Raw genomic sequence first — 22,279 nt, 5'->3', positions numbered from 1 at the left:
CCCAAGTAAAATTTCTTGCACTCAAATTCTTATCCCAGGATCTGCTTCCGACAGAACTCAAAATAAGGTATAACTCATCCAAGCTCTACTCTGAAGGAGTTTAGTAGTCAAAGGGAAAGTTTTTTTGAATGCTACCAGAACCAGAACTTCCTCCAGCAAAGCCATGCTACCTCTCCAGGTAGAGCAGGACCCTGGCAGGAAGGAAGAGATAGGGCTTGGAACAGCAATGGTGGGTGGAGGGAGCTGGTGGAAACATGGGGTCCTCCTGGACACCCATCTGACTTGACACTGATGGAGGCATGATGGAGAGGTAGAATGATGTGCTCATACCTGATGATTGATATGACTCCTTCTTGAAAATGGGCTGGGACCATGTCTGTGTGTAGGTCTATGGATCCCTCAATATCTTTGACAGATTTGGATGGGAACATATTAGATATTTCTCTTTAACTGGAATTTCAGGGCTTCCTGTGTCCAGGCCCTTCCCTTCCTGTTGATTAAATCTGCAACATAGTATAAGACAAGTGGCCAGAACAGGAGGCTAGTCTTTCCTGTGATCCAGTGTGAAGGAGCAAGCTTTTGCATAGATTCCTGTTGGGAGCTGGTAGAGTGGCCTCTCAATGATGGTGCTGGGCTGGCTCAGGCTGAAAGGTGATGACTGCATCACTATGTGTCTGTCTAGTAAATCTTAAGGAAAAATTTATTTTATCATTAGCTATTTTGATGTTGGTATCCTTAATTTTTCCAAATCTTGATCCAAATGGGGGCGATTATGTATGAAACAAGAAGCCTGGGGAGTGTGTTGGTGGAATAGTTCTGAGCAGAAATAACCACAAATATTGGACCGAGGTAGAGATGGTCCCTTTCAGATGTCAGGAAACCCTCAAGGAATTCTATTTGCATAACACCTACCTGCTCGGTCCATGCCATACACCTGCAGGGGGCAGCCTGTATGTTTCTTCTGTTACTATTTGATGTAATACATGTTCTCTTTGGCGTGTGTGGATTATACCTAGTTCAGAGTCCTGGAATAGCTATAAATAATTATGAAATATAAAAAAATCATATTCATACAATAGAATGGAATAGAAATGAACAACCTGGTTCATTTGTGGGCTTTTAATCCTCAAGGTACAGGATTCTTTGTGAAGCATCAGATTTTAAGCTGTCCTAGCCCTTGACAGGCAAAGCAGCAGCTTTCTCTGATCCGCTCCAGTATCTCTGGGAGCTTAGGGCGGCAGTGGACACAGGGGTGTTCTGGGGGCACCTCTTGTAGAGAAACGCCCATTTAAAGGAACCAAGTGAGAATCCAGAGATGACCTTTATTGGAATGACTGGCATCCTAGCTTGAAAGAGATTCTGAAAGCCTAAAACCAGCCTTCTGGACTGGAATTGAGGAGCTGCCTGTAAAACTTCCCCATGACTCTCATCTATACTAACGTGTGAGTTTCTGCTCAAAATAGGAGAGGGGGCTGTGGATGGAGGAGGCAAGTCTCTCTTTAATTTTCTAATTCAAATATTCTGTCACATGTCTCCTGATTTCTTTTTCTCTTTTTGGAAAGTGCACAAAGCAGACTGTAGGATTAGAGGACACAGAAACCAACAGATTAAACAAAATCAGGGGGCTCCTATTAGAGGTCAGGAAATGTGACTCACATTCAATGTGTTGGTGGGCATGTGGCCCAGTTCTATTTTTCTAAGATAGGGACGCATTAATACATTATGGAGCAGAATTCAAAACATATATGAAAGTTTCAGCTGAAACAGGATATTTAAAAGAAACGTTAAGCCTGGTGGAAGTGTGAGTGGGAAGGGATGGCCTGCTTCCAGTTATTCCCCCAGATAGCCAAGGTGCATGCTCCCTCTGGTCCTCAATTTGAGGTCCCTACTGAGGTGGGGAACATCAGTCACACCTTAGTACAAATCTGTTTAGTTTTGGGAGCTGAGATAAGTGGGATTTATCGAGTATGGGGGCTCTCTAGTGCGGGGGTGGTTCGCTTTTCGGGCAGCAGGAAGGCACCATGAACCTGAAGGGTGAGGGGAAGAGGGCACTGACCACATGATTTTGTCTGAGGCTTTACCTGCTCCCACCATCTTTCTTATGGGCTACAGGGGAATTTGATCTAGAAGGTAGTCCTTCTCAGTAGTCCATGTGAAGATCAGGAATTTAGTGGATGATCATCCATGGCCAAATTAAATACCATATTAGAAGCGTCCCAGCTCAGGGAATATAGAGCCCCAAAATGTAGAATAATCCCACAGTCAAGCCCACTCCACCCTCAACTATGTATTCTATATGTCAGGAGAGATTAAATGTCATTAAAGTGTTCACTGTGCCGAGAGCTTGACGTGCATCCTCTTGCAATCTTCCCGACACCATACAAGGTGGTGTCTTGAGTTGGATTCTCTCCAAAGCAGACCCTGAGACAAAGACCCAGGTGGCTGAGTTGGGAGGTGATCCCAAGAAGCATGGTGATGTTGAAGTGATAGAGAGATTGGAGGAAAACAAATACAGGTGTATGGCTTTGCAGGTTATACAGTATGCACCCAGGGCTCTAGCTGATGGGGGGCCCTTTGAAAGAACTTGTGGAGTACTCCTCAGAATCATTTCACCCTGGGGCAAAGATGCTGGAGTATCTTTCCACCAACTCCCAACCTCAGTGGTTGAGGCTGGTTTTGGAGTGTTAACTCTTGGGCACTTGTGACCTTCCTGACACATGCTGTTGAGCTTGCTGGCTGTGGCCAGAGGAAGCTATGGACTTTGTAAAACTGTCCTAGGCAACCTCCTGAGGATGCCAAGTGGCTATGAGTGAGACTCTGACAGCACATGGTACACATCACTTCCATTTAGATGAGAAAACAGATTAAGGAACTCCCCAAATCAAAGAACTCAGATCTGTTGGTCTAAGCAGGACAGATATCTTGGCTGACTCAAAATATAGTAGCATGACCCTGGCCGGGTGACTCAGTTGGAGCGTTGTCCAGTACACCGAAAGGTTTCGGGTTTGATTCCCAGTCAGGGCACATACCTAGGTTATGGTTTTGGCCTCCAGTCAGGACCTGTACTGGAGGCAACTAATCAATGTCTGTCTGTCTGTCTATCTGTCTCTCCTCCTCCCTTTCTCTCCCTCCTTTCCACTTTCTCTAAAATCAATTACAGGTGAGGATAAAATATTTAAAAATATATATATATAGTAGCACATTCTCAACTATACCTTCATTCCTCTCTTCTCCAGGTCTCAAAACATTGATAGTCAGGAGTGGTCATTATAGCTGCAAAACCAGGCCATGGGGTGGGTTGAAGAGACAATAACAAGAGCAGGCAAAGATCTGAGACTAACAGACAAGCAGCCAGCCATTAATACCCTCCAGCCCTATCGTCACCCACAAAGCCAGCGCTGGCCCTCCCTGTTTCCATAGACATCTCCTTCTGCTCTTTTGTCACTATCCTCCTGGGCAAGGCAGTCCCAGCTGATCACTTTGATAGCATGATGTCTAAGAGCACACATTCAGGGGCTATACAGGTCTGGGTACAGGTCACAGTTCCATGGCATGCCTGCTGCTTGTGCAGGTCACCTACCCTCAGTGATGTGGAAACTGCAGTCTCATTTGTAGACCAAGCATGACACGGGCCCCTGTGGGGTATTGTGAGGATCAAATGACTCAGGTGCCCACATATATTGTGTTCAATAATTTGAGCTGCTGTTATAATTATTGTTGTTGAATTACCTGGGGGAGAGGAAAGTGTGGTGTGATTTGTCTAGTTGGGGTCCTCAAGGGTGGTCTACACTCCCCAGTAATATTAACCATTACTAGTTAATTACTAATTATGCTGAATTAGCACAGCCACATGACCTCTGTCCAAGTTCCCCATACGTCTTGTGGGGACACTCAGAGGTCCTCTGAGGACCTTAGATGTCAACATTACCAGCCCTGGGCTTTATGCTGATGGGGAAGAAAAGAAACTGGTAAAGCTATGCACAGACTTAGATGGGTCCCAGGGCTGGGGAGGGCTTGCAAGGTGGAGGCCACTATAGAATGTGTTCTCCCTCTGCTTCTTAAAAGCCAGCTCCTTTTCCTTGTTATTTTTGCTGCTCCTCGGGTGGGGGGGGGGTGTGCTCTCCAGGTGGGTTGGTCTGGTTCCTCTGCTGGAGGGCTGAGGGATGAGGCCTGTGTCAGGACCCCATGATCTCCCTGTATCCTCAGCATGCTATGGAAAGGTGAGCAGGACTGGGAGCAGGTCCTCCTGCCGGCTCACCAGCCTGTGTCTGGGACCAAGCTCTTAGCACCCATCTTAGTCACTCCAGGGGAATCTTCTGGCTTCCAGGAGCAGCTAAGCTCACTAGGCCACATGGGGCAGAAATCGAAGCCCTCCCCACAGGCCTTTAAACCTCTTTATTGACTGCAAAGTGAAATCCCTGTTAGACTCAGCAGGAGCTCAGGCACAGGGTGGGTGTGCCTTGTTTCCCAGGCGCTGCCCTTGCTGTTTGATCCCCAGGGCTGCACTGCACACTCACGGGCTTCTCTCTCTCCCTTCCCAAGGGTATTTTCTTTGTGACTTAGAATAAGTATTGGGTCATGTGGATGTTACTATGGCAACTGGTATTTTAAATAAAAATAGGCCTACACCCCCGGTAGCCTGTCAGTGTGAAATGTGCCTATAGGCAGTGAAAGGCTGTTGGCATCTGCATCCCTTCGATTCCCAGCAGCAGCCTCCTGGCACCCCCCAGGCACCCGGGGCAGAACCTGAAGCTCTGTGCACAGGGCGGGGCTCCTCCATCCTTTAAGGAAGCAGGCAGGGAGCTGGCAGGTTTCCCCAGCTAGCCAGGGGGTTCTGCCTGGCGCCTCCTTCCCGCTGTAGAGGGGTGATGCTGTTCTCGAAGTCTTTCTGGAGAGAAACTTTACCTGACTCAAGATGGGCTTTGTCTTAGAGTCTACTTGTGGGGGATCACTTACTGAGTCAAGGACTTACGTGCAAGTAACTTTTTTTGGAGTGATCCAAGAAACACCAGTAGAGTAGGGTAGTGAGGCAGGGAAGGGAAGTCAGCCAGTTAAGGTGTTTTCACTGCTGTAGATGGGGATGGGGGGTGGGAAGCTCTGGGAGACCATGCTGTCCCTCCAAAGGGCAAGGAAGCTGGTGGATTTATCTGGCAAATTATCCTCTGTCTTTGGGTGAGGGCTCCTCCCAGGGGCATTAACTCCCTACACTCCCAGCTTGTGCATAATCAGAAAACAAACAAAAACCCCATAAAAGTCCATAGGCAGAGTCACAGGTGTTGGCAGGCAGCAGTCTTCAGCATTTGAAGGTGAATGCCTACCTAGAGGATATGGGCAGGGTACCACATCACCTGCTGTGGGCTGCCTGGTTGAGCTGTCAGCTTCTGAATGTTAATGAATTTCCCCAACTATCAGAAGTGCTTTAGAGTTGGAATAAGGAGCTTAATTTGAGAAGTTAAAGGAATGAGAAATAGCCTTTAAAGATGTTGAAAGGTTGCCAGCATTTCAAAGCCTGGTGATGAAATTGGTACTATTAGGGCCCATTGTTCTCCATCACAGTGGAGAGTGCAGGCAGGGTTAGATGAGGGAGGGGAGGAGGGAAAGGAGGCAGTTTACTACCTGCCAAACAAGTGATTTTGAGTATGTCCTTCTTGACTCAGTGTCTGATCCTTTGGGAGATGAGAAATATTAAGATTAGGTACAATGATATTGAACCCAAGCAACCCAAATTGTGCACTTAGGGAAGGAATGACTTAGGAAGGAGCAGACAGGCAGAAATGCATTGGAGGTACATTGCTTTGCGCTCTTGGCACAGACTGGGGCAAGGTGGGCATTAGGCATTTTTCCATCTGTTAGACCCATGCACTTCTAATGGGTCTTGCTTTGGATGCAGACTGATGGTTCTGTCTAACAATGGAGGAAGAGTTGCTTCCCAAAGTGCCTCACCACCTGCTGGGCCAATCTGACACATTCTTCCTGGAATTTGAACCCTGAGTGGGATGTTACAGGACTAAAATTTTGAGTTATTGATGTTAACAGTGGTGTCCTGAACAAAACAAAACAAAACAAACAAAAGAAAACAAAAGAGCTCACTAATTCCAGGAAGTTGGGAGCTTTTGGGTCCCTGTCCTTTAGGAGCCTGGTTCTTCAGCTTTTCCTGAAATTCTCTGAGAATGCCATAGCATGCCAATAAGTTCTAGCTCATTTTCCTCTAAATAAACTAGTCTATTTCTGTTGCTTGCAATGGAAAAGCCCTGACTGATCCTGATTTTTTTTGGAGGGTCCCACTGGGACTAAAAGCCTAGAGATTCTCAAATGAAGCCCTCTGGGGGTGCCATTTCCTGCAGTAGGTCTATTCAGAAATAGGAGAAAGGAAAAGGGTGTCTTAGCATCATGGTTTCAGGGGCCCCAAGTGAGAGGGAGGTGGGAGTGAAAGAGGTCTATTTTGGGGAAAGTGGAAGGTTGGGATGCCTGTGAACAGTAAAAAGGGGAGGAGGCAGGACTGGGCAGGAGCACCTGGCTGGCCACATGGGTGTAAGGAGGTCTCAGCTGGTCCAGTGGGGAGCTCCTGAGCTGGGGGCTCCCTGCAAAGCACGTGGCCTCTGCTCTAAAGCTGAGGTCCCGCTGAGAAAGCTGCGCTGGAGGCTGTCAGCTGGCTGCACTCGTTGCCACTAAACATCAAGTTCTTTCTCAAGGAGATCTGAGCAGCAGAGCTCCACCCGTTTTCCCACAGACAGGGCGGCTGCCTTCTGCAGAGCACACACTGTGGGCATCTTGCTTAAGCCTCTCACCATTCCTGTGAGGTCGGTGTTATTTCCATTCCCACAGTTGATGGATACCTAGCAAGTTCTTTATCCACCAAGATTGCCCTGCTAGTGAGCGGCAGAACTGGGATTTGAACCCGGATCTGTCTGGCTGGACCGCTCCTGCTCCGATGTTCTGTGACAGTGGCCATCACCCCTATGATAAGGCCTTGGGCTCTGCAGCTTTAGTGGCTGCTCCGTCCCCAGAGCACATTCTCTGTCTGGGTAGTGTATATGCATCAGCCCCTGAGTTTGTCTGTCTTGGGTTCAGAGCACAGCTCTCTCCCCACCTTTCCCTGCCCCATGCCTTCAAAGGCAGATGCTGGGACAAGTAGTTTATTTGAGAGGAGATCCCAGGAAGCAGAAGTTGGGGTAGAGGAGTCAGTGAGAGGAGGAGTATGAGTCAATCAAGGGGCATCAGGGAGCTGGTCAATATGGGCAAGGGAGGCTCGAACCTGCTGAGGACCATCTGAGGAACTGCACAGGTTAGAACAGTTTGGACTTTCATTCCTCCTTGGTGGAAGGCAGCCCCACGTGTACTGGCTTCCCTGCACTTCTGGGAAGATGTGCATAGATGCTGAGCAGCAGGAAGAGTGTCAGGTGCAGAGCTGAGAGGGGATGTAGTCAGCACGTAGGGAACTGTCCATCAGGGCTGCGGGCAACCAGAGGTGGCCTGGATGATGGGTGTCCACTGCATCTGCCACTCAAGTATTCAAGGCTTGTGGAAATGACCTGCCTCCAGTTGAGAGTACTGGATACTTGTGGCTCAGGATGCAGCAGCAGCAGTGGCCCCCACAGCTGGCTAGTGCATCACATTGGCCAGCTCCAGCTGCCATACTAAAATGCACAGAAATTTATGTTCTTATAATTCTGGAGGCTGAAAGTCCAAGATCAAGGTGATGGCAGGTTTCATTTATTCTGAGGCCTTTTTAGCTGGCCGATAGATGGCTGCTTTCTCGCAGTATCCTCACCTGGTCTTTCCTTTGTGTACTTTATCAGATTAAGCCTCCCCATCCCCTGTATGACCTCATTTAACACAGTTGCCTCCTTCAAGGTACTATCTCTGAATATAGTCCCATTCCAAGGCAATGGAGGTTAAGACTTCAACATAATGAATTTTAGAGGGGGACACAATTCAGTTCATAACAGGCATGAATGGTTGGTTAGAGGACTTGGATCTGAGCCATATTTCTTCATTTCACTGGTCCCAGAGACAGAAAATTGAGAATTGTAGGGTCCCACAGGTTGAGTGGCAGTGAAGTGCTGAGTCAGAAGCAAATCTGTCTGCCTAGGGTGACTCCCACACTTGGGACTGCCCACACCCATGCCCCAAGGTCTCCTGGGATTGGCCCTTGCTTCTTGGGAACTCCTGACACTGTTCCTGCCTTCTGAGGCCCCAACACTTTCCTGCTTTCTGGGGTTTCTCTCTATCCTATTGGTGCTCCAGGAGATGGCATGACAGTGTTGAGGGGCCCAGCCAGGGCTGCTGTCCCCTCATCTGGGAAATAAGGGGCTGGGTTGGCTACCATTCCTGTTCCCAGTCTATCTTTTATTCAGCGTTGGTGAAAAATTCTTTTTGGGAATGGGCACTGGTACCCGCTGGAAGGATTGAACATGGGCACGGTCCATCTGGGAAGACAGTTTGGTAGGATATTTACAAAGCTCTAAAGAATGTGCATATCCAAGATTATCTCCTTATGATACATTCTGAGAGCGAAACAGATGGGCCAAAGGCTTAGCTAGGAGGAGTCAATAGTGTTGAGTTCTCACATACTATTCTAATAAACATCAAAGCATCCAACACAAATAAACAATCAACAAATCATGGAATCTTATTCAGTGAAACACATACACATCAAATGTGATTCTATAAAGAACATTTAATGATTTTGAATGATTTTCTTTTTACCATATCAAGTGAAAGGCTAATTACACAGCAACCTATAGTGTGGTTTCATTCATGCTAAAAATACAAAGATCTGGAAAGATAACAAACAAGGAATTAACAGGGGTGACACCTGTGCAGGGATTAGAGATTTTTAAATCCTTATTTTCTAAAGGAACAATGTAGATTTATTATTTTTGTAGTAAGAAAACCCACAAAAAAACAGTTACATTAAACAACTTACATAGTTTTGGCAGATGCTCTGGCTAATTCTACAGTTATAACTGCCCCACTCCTCTCGCTGCTTCAACTTTCCCCTCTCTATGGTTGAATCCTCACCTTTCTAGCTTTGCTGACTACCAGGGTGGAGCTCTAGCCAGTGAGATGCAAGTAGAAGTCTGCTGGGTGGAGGTGGAGGTTTCTGGAAAAGTGATGACTCCTGAAAATAGAAGGGAATCCTACGGCCTCCCTTCCTTCTTCCTGGAATGTGGAGGTGATGGCTTGAACACCAGCAGCCCTTATGTGACCATGAGGTCATAAGGGTGGTGGGTGGAAAGGTAAAGCCTGTTATTGTTTTTTTAATGGCATTCTTGAATCATTGCATCAATCCTGGAATCCCCACTGCCAGGCCTCTTGTTATGGGTGATATTTCAGATATAACTCTGGTGAGACTAGTTATCAAGGCTTTTGGCTGCAAGTAACAGAGTGTAGATTCCAGATCACTCCTGCCACTCCAAAATGATGTCATGGATAGAAATAGGGTCACCTTCACCAAGATGCTCTCTTCCCAAGCTAGTGGTACTATTTGGTGTTAGTCTCCGAATTTGTTCGGTGGCTCTGGGAGGAGAGGGGCACTGAGTCTTTTGCAGGACAGGGGATGTGTTAAGGATCACTATGTGCCAGAGCAGAGCACTGCATGAGACGGTGAGTCAGCTCTCCCTCAAAACAACTGTGTGTCAGGCATTGTGCCAGTGCTGGGGAGGCCAAAGAGCAAAACAGACCCTAACCCTGTGCTTCTGCGGTTTACTGCTTCAGGGAGAAATAGGATTCTACAGTCATAGTTAATTCTTTGCTTAATTATGAGTGTGCAGTGTTTTGAAATACAGGGCAGCATACAAGTGATGGGGAGCCTGACCTGGTCTGGAGTGCAGGGAAAGCAGTCTAGAAGCTCTTTTCTGTGCCTTAAGCGCAGCAAGACACGTCCAAAATTCCTGGGCTTGTCTGTGCCAGCTTCTGGTCACAATGCCCTATGGAAGCATTATCCCCTTTGGCAAAAACTCTGGCCTGGGGGCTTTATTGTCCATATCAGTAAAAGAGGAGGCTGGGACTTGAACTTTTAGCTTCCCAGAGCTTAAATGACACATGAACACAGCTGAGAGGAAGCCACCCTTGGGAACATGGGGATGCAGGTCGGGGTAGAGAAGCTGGGGGCTGTCAGGAGAGGGGCTGTTTACTGCCCAGCCTTGGCAAAGAGGACTCCCTCATGTGATCATTCAACAAACACGTCATGAACACCAACACTATCCTGGGTACTGTGGATACATCAATGATCAGAGCTGACAGTGATCCCTGCCTTTGGAGGCCATGGTCTGATGGGAGGAGACTGGACCACAGGTACATTATGTAGCAGTCTGTGGGTGGTGCATGCTGTGAAGTCAAGGCCAAGCAGGGTAGCGGGATGGGAGGGAGTCGAGCTGACACATGGGGAGAAGCATATGCAGGGGACAGAGTGTGGAGGTAGCTGGGCAGGCACTGTGACAAACAGCAGGGGGTAAAAGGGGAAGGGTAGGGTCCCCCGTGGCCATGGGCAATAGAGGTCAGAGCCCTATAGTCCGACTTGTGTTTCAAAGGGACTGCAGGTCAAAAATTGGAGGGAGGGCAAGTAAGGGGTAGGAAGGCCTGGTAACTCGAATGGCGAGCTGCATCAATGGGTATGGTCTCAGATCCTGTGCCTGCCAAGGAAATGTTTATTTCCTTTCAATTTGTTCTGATGAATCTTTACATGTGTATGGTTTTTGTAAGCATGAAAAGTATGCAAATCATTAAAGAGTGGTTATTGCTGGGATAGGATAATAAGGGACTTTGACATTCTATCTTATACATCTGTACTCCTGATTTTGAATGGTTTGGTCCTTGAACAGTGTATTTTTTTTTTTTTTTTTGCTGTTATTTGTTTTGTGCCTCTACACATCATAGGTATTCCTCTAGGCAATATACAAGTAGTAGTAGTACAGGCAAAGGCAGAGGAGAATGAACTGAGTTTCACAGTCATAAAGTCAATTACATACAGACCTGCACACCCACCCACACACCCTGACTCTCACACTCACACACCCTCTTCCATTTAAGTCAGGCCCCAAGGGAACAAACTTGGAGGTTTACTCCATGATGGAATGGCTCCCCCCTCCCTTTCCCACTTCCAGTGTTTTCTTTCCCAGTGTTTCAAGCCAAAGGCAGGTGTCACCTGTTGGTGGGCAAGGGGAGAGCTGCCCGGGAAATAGGGAGGATGAAGCTCCTCAGCAAGTTGGAAGATGACTTTGGAGCCTGACAGCCTACTCTCTGGCTGAGACCTCGAGTCAGTTTCGTGACCTTTCTGAGCTTGTCCCTCACCTGCAAATGGGAATGACTACACTGCTTCCCTTCCCAGGGCTGCTCTGTACCTACAGGAAATGACACAGGCCAAGTGCCTGGCGCTTGGTAAATGCCAGCAGAGTAGTGGGGTCACTATCCTGAAGCACACAGACCTATGGCTCTGGAAATAGAAGGACAGGCTGTGTGGCCTAAGGCAGGTTACTTGACCTCTCTGAGCCTTGGCTTCGACTGTAAACGGGAGTTGCAATGGGGCAAGGTCAGGGGTAAGCATTTCCATAGCAGGCCACAGTAGCTGTCACAGCCATGACAGCAGCTTCCCTATCCCCAGTGGCTCCCACCTTTCCATTCAACTGAGACCATGATGGACAGCTGGCAGGCCTCCAGCCGTGGGCTCCTGTGCCCGGACCTGCTCTTGTCCCTCCCCCATCTTTTTTAGTAGTTCTCAAACTTGAGGCACTTCAGAGGACTTGTTAGCATACATGTGACTGGGTCTCACCCCAGAGTTTCTGATTCAGGGTTGGGGGTGACCTGGAGGATTTGCATCTCCAACATATTCCCCAGTGATGCTGATGGTCCAGAGACCACACTTTGAGAAACACTGCTCTATTTGATATTAAATATTGACTCAGGAAACATCCTTTGCAAACCCAGCTTTCCCCAGAGATGCTGACCTAGGTCAGCTGATGACCAGTTTGAGAAGATGAGATGGAGGAGGTGACATTGTGTCTGACAAGCTCCATGCAGCACCCTGGCTTCTGTTTGTCTGCACTGGGGCTTCTTGAGAGAACCCTGTAATTTGGAGTGCAGTTGGCTGCAAATGTAGGACCCCAAGGTAGTTTATACTATAAGATTCTGAATATAGAGTTCAGAATCTTCCCTAAATCTAGGTTTTTGAAGAGGGTGGGGGTGGACACTAAGTTTTTCTCTGGCCAGGTAGCATCGAGCCTACCTAAGTGGGGGATCTGGAATGTTCTGGAGGAGGGCAGGCTGCTCTCAGTGAGGCAGGATACATTTTGGAAAAGCAGCCACACTGTGGGCAGAGATGCGTGGGCCAGGCGTGGGGCTGTGGGTAAGAGTTGGGAAGGCAGGCCCGGGTTGTGCTCGCTTAGGCTGGTTCTCAGCAGCACACGGTTCTGGGGGTGAGAGGGACATACGTTTGCCTTTGCAGCCTCCAACCTCTGTGCAAACCTCCAGTGAATTCACCAGCTTAACAACAAAATTAAGTAGAACTTTCTTAAACAGTTCTCTATCTCATTCTCTCTCTGGAGTTGACCCCATTTAATATTTTTATTAGGTTTTTAATCAGGTTTCATGATTAAGTGCTTTAAACAAGGTTAGAATCTAGCCTTTTACAAAGTACAAACAGGGAGAATACAATAGTCCCTCCTTATTCACGGAGCTATATTGATACATTTCAAGACCCCCCCAGAGAATACTTGAAACTGCTGATAGCACTGAACCCTGAATATATACCATTTTTCTTATATATAAGTACTTATGATAAAATTTAATTTATAAATTAGGTACAGTAAGAGATTAACAGTAATAATAAGAGAACAATTATATACTGTAAGTTACACATAAATATGGTCTCTCTCTCTCTCAAAATACCTCACTGTATTGTACTCACTCTTGTGATGAGATGAAAGGAGGTGAGTGACACAGTGGTAAGTAAAACGAGGGTTACTTCAACACCAGCACTGCAACATTTGATCTGATGACTAAGTGGCCAGTGGTGGGCAGAGTGTACATTTATGGATATGTGGACAAAGGGACAGAGTGAGACAGCATGAGATTTCATCACGCTATTCAGACTGGTGCGCAATTTAAGACTTACACATTGTTTCTGGAATTTTCTACATGATATTTTTGGACTGTGGGTACCAGGAAGTGAAATTGTGGATAAGGGGGAGAATGCTGAATGGCCTGGTCCACCAGGTTTAGGAATGGAGAGGGCTGTGCTGGGGCCCTGGGAGCAGGCCCTGGGGACTTCCACATTCAGCTTTGTTCTGGCTCTTCAGCTGCAGGGAGCAGTGGCTCAGGGTGGGGACCAAGAGGTGGCTGGGGAGTGTGGGGCGACTCCTCCTGTGGCAGGCAGGGTGAGCCCACCTCTTTAAGCAGTTTTAAGGCGGAAGGTGGAGAGATTCACATGATGTTGGCATGCATTTCGAAAAGAACATCCTGACTATTGTGTGCAGAAGAGATGGGGCTGAAATGGAAGCAGGAGAGGAGGTGGGGAGACCCAAAGGGGAGTGCAATTCTGAAGAACCCCGAGTCTCTCAGCCCCTCCCCATGCGGCAGGTGTGCGGTGGGCCCAGATCCTGCCTTTCCAACATGCTGATGCTGCCACCTCAGGCCACACTGAGGGGCACTTGCCCCGGCTCCGCTGGTGGCAGGGGAGCTGGTGAGTGGATGGGCTCTCAGTGCGGCTTGTACATTTTGAGAAGGCAGGGAGACCTTTCTGAAAAACTGGGACTCTCTTTAGCCTGAAGAGACTTGTCTGCAAGCATAACTCGTTACAAATTTCAGAGATGCCTTGGTGATGTGGGGATGCGGTGCGGGGTGGGTGGAGCTTCACAGCAGCAGCACACTCACTTGGAACACCGAAGTGACAGAGCCTGGGGTGCTCCGATGAACCCGGGCTCTGGCCTGGGACCTTGATGTTGTGCAGGGTCTGCCCTGCACTTGTTTTGTCCATCCCTCTGTTTTTCTATAGGACAGCAGCACAGCACTGAGGTGACACAGAAACTGGGCTATCAGAGTGGCCCTGGGTCTCTCTGTCCCATAGAAAGCCAGACAAGATGGACATCCTTCTTTTTCTTAGTGTTCCAAAAGGGCCACTAATCAATCCAGCCACCCTGTCTTTAAACTTCACTCTCGGCTCTGAACTATGGTGGTGTCACACGTAAGATTTAAGGCACGCATAAAACCATTTGGACTCGGGAGAGCCCCAGGTCTGCCAGGTCCCTGGCTGGGAGGCCCCAGGGAGAGGAAGCCCACCTGTCAGCATGGGAGTGTCTGACAGATGGACGTTCTAGGCAGGGTCCTCTTGGCTCTCATCCAGCTGGACACCTGCCTGGTGGGGAGCCGTGGAGCTCCCACTCAGAGAAAGGCCTTTGCTCTCCAGGGCACCAGGAAATGCCTAGGGGGCTACAAAAGGCTGTCCATCCTCTCTAGGACTGATGGCCTCCCACCTGGCCACCATACTGTAACTAGGGCCTCCCTTCCCTCCGGTTTGCTCTATCAGAAGTGCCACCACTCCTCCAAGCAGAGGCCGCGGGTCACTGCTGTGGATTCCCAGCACCTCGGAGGAAACGTTCAGTTTAGTGGCGCTTCACCCTCCTGAGAGCCCCTAACACCCTTTTGCTGGTGGCACCAGTTTCCCTGCAGGAAGTTAATGCTTCCAGGAGCGGCTTTTCCCTTAACAGGGAGGCTGTGCTGGGGGATCCACAGCCTCAGGGCCCTGTGTGGAGCTTGTGCTGCAGGACAAACCTCGTGCTGGGGTTCTGCAGGGTCTGGCGGTGTCCAGCAATGATGAGCCACTGTGGGGGGCTGGAGCCTGGAGTGCTGCCCGTGGTGGGGTGTGACCCTGGTGTTGTGAAGTAGCCGTTCTCTGATTGGCAACGGCCTGATTCACAACACCAGCTGCCCCACCGCACCGTGCTTGGGAGATCTTGGGGTGGCCGGTGGTCATGAGGTCCCCTCCTCGGAGCTGCTTCTGGATGTGGAGAGGGAAGAAAGAGCGGCGATGGGTTACAACCAGAATGCAAGCAGATCCCACACTTCATCTATTTCCATCCCATCGGCTTCGCTTTTTGGTTGTGTCCTTTGTCAGCCTTCCTATCCCTGGGGTCACAGGTGGGTATCAGTGGCTCCAAGGAGCCCTGGACCCACTTATCTACACATTGACACTTCTCTGGGGAGGGTCTATTACCCTCAACAAATCTTCAGCGGGGAATACAAGCCTCACCAGTGTTCTGAGTAGTTACTCTGCCCAGGCCCCTTCCCTCTCAAGGTGTATGCCTCTCCAGGGTCCCCAGACATGAAAGGCCTGTGAAGTAGCTCCCACATCTACTAAGGACAACCAGAGTCTGAGGACCGAGAGTAGCTCCCTAGCCCAGTCCTCCAAAGGCTGGAAACATGGTCCCATCACAAAGTAAGGCCGATCACTGAGGATCTGGGCAGTCACACAAACCAACAAAAAACCGAGACCAGCTGAAAAGAATCCAGGCAGTCAGTGTGAAAACCATCGCCCTTCCCTGCCTGCCTTCAGCAGGTGCCGCTGGGCTGGTCCTCTCCGGGCTTCAGCTGGGAGGGGCTGTGTGTGCTGGAGGACTGACTCTCCTTTTGGTATCTGCCTGGATTTTATCACCATGAAATAACGTAACAAAAACTGACATGAAAATAGCATTTGAAGTTGAATCCCCATTTCCAGGTGTCGATAAACACTTTTAAAAATGAGCAGCTCTTTGGCCCTGAATAGCTCCTGCCTGCTATGTTGTTCTTACTTACCCAATCAAGAAAAATGACATTTTCCACTTTCTGCTGCCTATCTTGGAACACGCTTTATTTTAAGGACGCAAAGTTGGCAAGTTCCTAGTACTGGATGCGGCACAGTTCTGCCAAAGTTCTTGCTGGAGTCGGGGGAGCAGAAACTTTGAGTAATTCATCAGTCACAGCTTAACACCTGGCCATGTGGCTTTGGAGTTCAGAAATGTCTGGTTTTTCATGTCTACAATCTGCGGGGACATTAGGTCACAGTCTGCATTGGGGCCTCTGCAGTCCATCGCTGCCACCTGTGGGTGGCTCCAGGCAGGCCCTGGGCCAGTGCACTCATTGCAGACTTTCAGGCCAGCCGCTATTGTAGGCTCTTCACACTCATGGAGTCATGATCTATCACTGTGCCCACTTGGTTAGTGATGGGAGGCTCAGTGGGAGGAGCCAGGGTGGAGAGAGCACCGGCTCCAGTTCAGCTGCCAACTCCCATGGGCAGACACAACTGCGCCTGGGTGCCTCTCCTATTCAGATTCCGCATGGTTGAAGGGGGGCCCGCAGCTCTGCAGGCTGGGAGCCTGTTCTCTGGCAAGCAGTGTGGACGAGAGGGTGGCTGTGTGGCACCGTGGTTGAGCACTGGGACTTCAGAAGCAGGGAGAACTAAGTGTCATTCAGCCACTTGGAGTGGCCCTACAAGAACATACCCAGTTCCCTCCCGCCTCAGGGATTTTTTAGCTGCTGTTGCCTCCCTCAGACCATAGCTATCTTTCTAAGGGCTGCAGCTATCCTAGGATCATTGTATCCCAGCTATCCCCAAATTCTGCACCAATTTTAACCAAAGCTTTTCATCTCTTTTTCAGTTTTCCCTGCTTATGTTAGTCCTTCTTCACTACTCGTTTGATAGGGTCAAGCCAGCTAATTCTGTGTGTGTGGTGGTTTTTTTGTTTTTTGTAAATGTCACATAATGATCACTTGGTGTAGGCAATCCCAAGGAATGGCATTTATCTAAGCTTTGTAACAGGTCTCAAATCAACAAACCATTTTTCTGCCTGTTACTTCTGGAAAAAATGATGGCAACAGAAACACAGGTTGGTTTCCTTACTGACAGCCTCCAGGTTGACCATGGGTCAATGCAGATTCCGGTTGGTACTTGACATCAGCCCCATTCTGGCAGGCTGGGGATTGGGGGACAGGGAGGGGAGGGTTTCAGGTTTCTCCCCAACTTCAAGGCTGCTCCTGCTTCAGTCGGTTTGGAAGTGAAGCCAGGAACCACCCCTGCCCCTCCCCCCGGCCCCAGGGACTCTGATGGGGAATGGCTGCTCTAAATCTAGGCTTTGTTAAAAACCCATGTTCCTAAGGAGCCTCACGCAGTGGGAGTCTGATATGGCTTCAACATCTTCAGAAGAAAATTAAATCTTACCCACATGGCAGACACTGTTCCGTGCACAGGTTAACCTCAGCCTGGAGCTTCCTTGGACCAGGAACGGGAGTGTGGTCAGGTTGCACACGGGTGGCTGTGGGTTAACATCCTGGAGTTGGTGGGCAAATAAATACCCCTCTCTTGCCACACAAGCTTGCAGAGGTCCCCACCTGCTCACAGCAGTGACCTGATGGATAACACCATCTCCACAGTGCTTTCTGGACCTAGGTCCCAACACCCAGCTGTGCATCAGTGTCTGTGCTAAGTGTATGTAAGTGCACCCATGCTTTGGACGGATAGGTCTTAAGTTGTTCCCTCAGTCACTCTCAGCAGCGGCTGGGGGGGACCTGGGTAAGGGGAGGGAGGCACTCACTCTCAGATGTTGACCCTGCTTTTGCACCTGCAGGACTCTGAGCACCTCATGCAATTTTGCATCCTGGACTGTCTTGCTTGCTTGCTCACCCTGATCCCATCCTGACTTTCCGGGAATTGGGATGTAAAAATCAGGCAAAACAGCCCATTGATTGCAAGGAATTTTTTGTTGGTTTTTTAAAAATTAAATTCTTGATTGTTTAAAGGGAGGTATCTTCTAAAGTGTGTTGTACCTAGGTTTCCTCATTGTTTTTTTCACAGACAATATTCCTCCAAATGGAAGACCTTTTGGCACCAGAACTGAGGTATTAGGCTCATTCTGCATGGTCAGTAAGTCACACATGCTGTCTCAGGCATTTAAGACAGCATGTCTACTCTAGGACCGTGGCAAAAACAACCCAAAGGCAACCTGTGAAGCCTGCTTGCTTTAACCCATCTTGGCTGGTACCTTCTAGGTAGGCTTTCAAATAAAAACTCCTGGTTCAGAGAGGATGCCTGGCTTGGCAGCCCCAGCCCAGAGTTTATTAGCACAGTTAATATCGCATGCAAATAGATTTCCCCGCTCCGGTCATGCCAGTCCATTAATTCAGCCCCTTGTCTGCTACATCTTTATCCTTGGCAGGTTAATCCTGCCAAATGCCTTTGCTGTAGCACATGTCACGCTGTGCCTATGTCCAACAATGCCGTTTTGCTAATCCTGTTGGATCAGCTTTGTGGCCGTGTCTGGTCAATCCAGTGGTGGAAAAGTGCACATATGGTTTTTGCCAAGACCTTCCTCCTACTCTGGTACCCATGCCTTTCCTTAAAAAAAAAAAAAAAAAAAAGGTTTCAATTAAATGGTTTGAAAGTCAGCCACAGTGTTTGGACAGCTGCCAATGCCAACGTCTTTCAGAACAGAATGTCAAGGCTCTCAGCAGGCCTCCAAATTCTCTCCAACAGCCTCAGCCAGCCGCCAGCCGAATATGCTTAAACAGGAGGGGTTAAAACAGGAAAACCCGCCAAACTTCTCTTGTTCTTAGGCTCTCCACACATCAAGGGCTTGAAGATGATGGAATGTATGGCATATGGATCATCCCTATCTTTGATGCCAACCTCTTTCCAGTTTAGTAAAATCATTAACACGAGTTATCGGAAGAGGTGTGTCCCCTCCTGCAGTCACCTTGGCCAGGTATACAGCTAACATAGGGTGGAAAAGTGTCTCCAGGACCCACGGTGTACTGCTCCTCTAGTCTGTTGACTGGCAGGGCTAAAAGCATGAGCTTTGTAACCAGATTCCACTCTCAGCCGGATCATTTTCTTCCTCTGTGACCTCAGGCAACTTGCTTTACCTCTCTGGCCTTGCTTTCCTCGTCTGTAAAATGGGCATAACCACAGCACCTGCCACATGGGACTGCTGCGAGGATTCAGGGAGTTAACACATTATCACTCAAAACGGTGCTGGTATACACATAGCAGGCAATCGGTAAATGTAAGCTGATATTAGCACAGATTGTGAAATTGGTTAAAACTCTATCATTTGCAGCAAAGTCATAGTAAAATGGCACGGGCATGTCTTTTTGGGTAAACCACTTTCTTGCCTGCTAATTAGAGAAATGTGGCTATGAAGTTAGCCACATAATTAACCCTATAGGAGTTAGCCCTGGCAGCCTTCCATGGATGTGAGCAGCATTCCAGGGTGGGACTTATTCCCTAGGACTGACTCTTGGGCCTTTACTACCCAACTCCAGGAAGGTACTCCACCTCTAAGACTCTTACAATCCCATCAGAAATGGGACTTGGTTCTACACTGCTGAGTCAATGTGAGGAGCTTGGCACGCTGCTGACAGCACAGTAATTGCTCGGTAAATAAGGGCCATTATGGCTCTGGAGTCTCCTGCAAGAAGATACCGGGGCTTCCCTCTTCAATCCTCCACCCATCTGCCTCCTAATCTCACCACAGCTTGAATGGAGAGGGTGAGAGTTATGTGGGTTCATGTAGGGAAAGCCGTCGGCACAGGGCCTGGCTTCCAACACAGGCTCGGGAGAGGGAGCCGTGCTCACTGCTGTTAAGCCATAGTTCATTCACCTGGCTTGTTTCTTACCCCAAATGTCCTCAGCGCCATACAGTCTCTTTTGCATTAGTCTGAGCACCTGCCTCTAGTTTGAGCCCGGCGAAAACCCGTGAGTGGTCTTTAAATGAGGGTGGGCATGTGTTGGTGTGAATTTGCCCATGTTTGAATTTGAGCTGAGTGTACATTCTGACCTGAGCACTGATGAAAACCGAGGGCAGAGGATTCAATGTATTTGGTATTGGATATATCAGGACAGGATTTTTGCCCTTGATGTGGTGAGAGTATTTTGTTACTGGGAAGAGCTGTATGCTTCCCCTGGCAACCCACCCACCCAACACCACCTACTTCTCCTGGATCCTGCTAGATCTGTTCTTTTTTAAAAAATTTCAATTACCGTTGACATACAATATTATATTAGTTTCAGGTGTACAACATAGTGATTGGGCATTTATATAACTTATGATATGATCACCCCAGTAAGTCTAGTACCCACAGGACACCGTACTTAGTTATTGCAATAATATTGACTATATTCCTTATGCTGTAGTTTACATCCCCATGACTATTTTTATAACTGGCAATTTGTACTTCTTAATCCCTTCACCTCTTTCACCCATCCCCAATACCTCTCACATCTGGCAACCATCAGTTTGTTCTCTGAGCCTATGAATTTATCTGTTGTTAGTTTATTTTGATTTTTAGATTCCAATATTAAGTGAAATCATATGGTATTGTCTTTTTCTATCTGACTTAATGTACGTACTACATCTTTATCCATTTGTCTATTGATGGAAACTTGGGTGGTTATTAATGCAATGAACATAGGGGTGCATGTATCTTTTCAAATTAGTGTTTTTTATTTATTTGGATAAATATGCAAAAGTAGGATCTTGGGATCATATGGTAATTATATTTTTAATACTTAGAGGAAACTTCATACTGTTTTCCATAGTGGCTGCACCAATTTACAATCCCACCAACAGTGCAAGAAGGTTCCCTTTTCTCCACATCCTTGCCAACACGTTTGTTGGTTTATTGGTGATAGCCATTCTGACAGGTGTGAGGTGATAGCTCACTGTGGTTTTAATTTGCATTTCCTTGATGACTAGTGATACTAAGCATCTTTTCATATGTCTATTGGCCATTTGTATGTCCTCTTTTGGAGAAATGTCTTTTCAGGTCCTCTGTCCATTTATTTATCAGATTTTTTGGGGTGTTAAAATTATATGAATTCCTTATATATTTTGGATATTAATCCCTTAATGGATGTACTATTGGCAACTATCTTCTCCCATTGGCAACTATCTTCTCCCATTCAGTAGGTTGTCTTTTCATTTTGTTGATGGTTTCCTTTGCTGTCTAAAATCTTTTGTTTGATGTAGTCCCATTTTGTTTTTTTTTTGTTTACCCTGCCAAAGAAGACATATCCAAGAAAATATTACTAAAAGCAATGTCAGAGTTTACTGCTTATGATTTCTTCCAGAAGTTTTATGGTTCTGGGTTTTACATTTAAATGCTCCAGGGGTGTGTGCCCTCTTGTTATATTAGAGTCTTGATTGCTGTTGGCATAACAGTGGGTGGGTCTGACCCTCAGGCTGACTGGCTGTGACTACACCAGAGGAGCTATTGTGCAGGGACTGACTCCACAGAGCAGGAGTTGCCTTTCCCAGGCTCTGATGCCAACCGAGTCTGCCCTTCAAGTATATTGTTTATAGAGCTGTTTGGGTGGTGCTCTGGTGTGGTCTGAAGCTGGCCACCAGGTCTACTGCATAGATCTTAATCCAGTTTCCATTTACCAGTCTCTTGAATAAAATGGGTTTGTAATACTTCATGCTAATTAAAACACGAGGAAATCAAGCTATTTGCAAAATGAGCAGTTCTGACTCTCTGGCCTCCGTGGCTCAGGTGGGTCCACTGAGGCACACCTGTGTGCTGCCTTGGCGAGAATTCCTGCTGAGAGGGCATTCCATCTAGGTTAGGTCTGGAGAGAGCCATGCTTACCTAGCAGAATGCAAACATCTCCAAACTTTGCTTTCTGGATAAAAGGCAGCATTAGCCTCCCATTGCATGTCCTTCGGCAGGATCAATCTCACATCCCAGCCTGACACTTGGCCCTGCTCGTGATTAATCTCGCAGAGGTGAAGCTCTGCCTTGTGATGGGTTGCTGGATGTGAGCACAGCCTTCTCGGGGGAGGGAAAGAAAAGCTGGGAGCAGAATAATAAGCGTGGAGGTTGGAGAAGCCTGCTCTATGCCATGTGTTGCAGAAAGCTTTATTTAGTGGTTCACTGTCAGAAAATTATCTTTTGCCATGAATGCTACTGGAGCATTATGGAGGGAATATATAATTTTTTAAAATAAATTTCCTTTTTCTACGGTGTGAATTTGGTGCTTCAGTTGTATATTGTTGTTTCCCCCTCCCCTTCTTTTCAATTAAATCAGGTCTCTTTGGTGGTTCTAGGGATGTGCTTAGCACTTGTGTCCCTCTACTCAAAAGGATCTGATAGTTTCATTCAAGTGAAAGAGACCTGCTTCTGATTATTCATGGAATTTGAAAATGCTTGAAGGTTGTTGAATTTTCTTTTTTATTTTACTGTGGTCATCTCTGTTACTAGGCTTGATGAAGGTATGTGTGTGTGGGAGGGGTGATTACAGGGAAGTGAAAAT

At 47.7% G+C, this 22,279-nt stretch overlaps 1 non-coding gene across 1 annotated transcript; it reads right to left on the bottom strand.

Moving 5' to 3' along the window:
- Positions 1 to 14,852: 14,852 nt before the first annotated feature.
- On the bottom strand, positions 14,853 to 14,934 carry MIR138A (microRNA mir-138a). Its single transcript, NR_129133.2, has one exon. It is a non-coding gene; the product is annotated as a microRNA mir-138a (primary transcript).
- Positions 14,935 to 22,279: the final 7,345 nt, after the last annotated feature.

Source organism: Eptesicus fuscus, chromosome 18, assembly GCF_027574615.1.
Source record: "Eptesicus fuscus isolate TK198812 chromosome 18, DD_ASM_mEF_20220401, whole genome shotgun sequence".
Classification (NCBI taxonomy): Eukaryota; Metazoa; Chordata; class Mammalia; order Chiroptera; family Vespertilionidae; genus Eptesicus; species Eptesicus fuscus.
Note: the sequence above shows the minus strand (reverse complement) of the source record. Positions and strands in the feature narration are given on the sequence as shown.